The sequence below is a fragment of the Anguilla rostrata genome, chromosome 2 (assembly GCF_018555375.3).
Source record: "Anguilla rostrata isolate EN2019 chromosome 2, ASM1855537v3, whole genome shotgun sequence".
Taxonomy (NCBI): Eukaryota; Metazoa; Chordata; class Actinopteri; order Anguilliformes; family Anguillidae; genus Anguilla; species Anguilla rostrata.
This window is the reverse complement of record NC_057934.1, coordinates 49003432-49004877: the sequence shown is the minus strand read 5'-3', so window position 1 is coordinate 49004877 and position 1446 is coordinate 49003432. Positions and strand designations below refer to the sequence as shown.

Sequence of the window (1446 nt, the reverse complement as noted above, 5' to 3'; positions counted from 1 at the left end):
CTGGAGGAAACAGGGAATGCAACTGTACAGAATGTCCAAAAGAATACACAATAAGCACATTATGTACCTTGGTGACAGATTTCAAGACAAGTAAGAAGTGGGTGTGAGCTATTCATAGTAGCTACTTATGGCACCATTACAATTAAAATAAATGACATCGGGCATCACTACTGTGTTGGTTTGTGTGAATGTGTGTACATGTACACACCTGTGCTTGCATCAGTACTAATGATTTACTATACAGTGAGCTCAATAATGTTTGGGACAAAAACATTTTTACTTGATTTAGATATGTACTCCACAATATTAGATTTGTAATCAAATTGTGGTTTTATTTTAAGGGTATTTTCTTATATACACTTTGGTTTCTTAATGTAGAAATTAGAGTACTTTTTCTTGAAATGTAGTAGTAGTAGTCACTGACACATTCACGCCTGCCTCCTGAAAAGTGTTTCTGATCTGTCGGACAGGAATTTTGGGGTTTTTCTTCATCATAGTGAGAATTCTCTGGTCATCAACTGTAGAGGTCATCATTAGACTCAGTTCCTTTATGATGGCTGAGCTCACCAGTGCTCTCTTTATTCTTAATGATGTTCAAAACAGATGATTTTGGTAAGCCTAAGGTTTGGCCTATGTCTCAGCCTCATAACGACTTTCATTGTCACAAATCTGGTCTTTATGTTGATGCCAGTAACAGACTCCAAAGGCAATCAAAAGCTTTAGAAAAAGACAAAATACTGAAAGCTCTTTTATACCTGCACTAAGGAAGCAATTGAACACACTTGAGTAATCAGAAACACCTGTGTACCCATTTGTCCCAAAAATGATGGTACCCTAAAATGGGGACGGGGGGGCAATGTATAAAAATCGTAATTTTTTACATGGTGAAACCAAAATAAAATACCTTTAAATAAATGCTGAGAATATGCACTTTAACTGCATGTGAACCATTTGCAAATGTAATATTGTGTATAGTACAGAGTATAGAGCCAAATGGAAAGGAAAAAAAGGAAAAAAAAATATCTGTCCCAAATATTATGTAGCTCACTGTATGTATTATTTAATATAAAAACTAATGCTTTAGAATATCTCCAATTACTTTTTGAGTAGTATGCATTGTTCTGTGGTCAATCAGGACTATCCCAAACTTCCTTTAATCATCCAAATCATTTGAATCTTTGTGGTAGAATGCCCTTTCAGTGTGCCTGTCTGTGATCAAAACTGATTGGATTATGGAATTTGGTGAATTCCAACTGTTCGACAGCTCCTATTCGCAGATCCAGATCTTGTGACTGGTCTTGTGAATTGGGGTCGAGATGTCTGTCTTTTTCCATGGGGGCGATGGGCCCGGGGTCGCTGAAAGGTGGCGGGATCACCTGAAGTGAACCGAGGAGGCCTGTCATTAGCCTCTCGACACCTCTCACCCGGCACACAGCCGCATTGCTG

At 38.2% G+C, this 1446-nt stretch overlaps 1 protein-coding gene across 6 annotated transcripts in view; it reads right to left on the bottom strand.

The window, feature by feature from the left end:
- Positions 1–1446, bottom strand: part of LOC135248277 (neuronal-specific septin-3-like) — an 80500-nt gene that overhangs the window by 1586 nt on the left and 77468 nt on the right. The gene's annotated exons all lie outside the window — the stretch shown is intronic.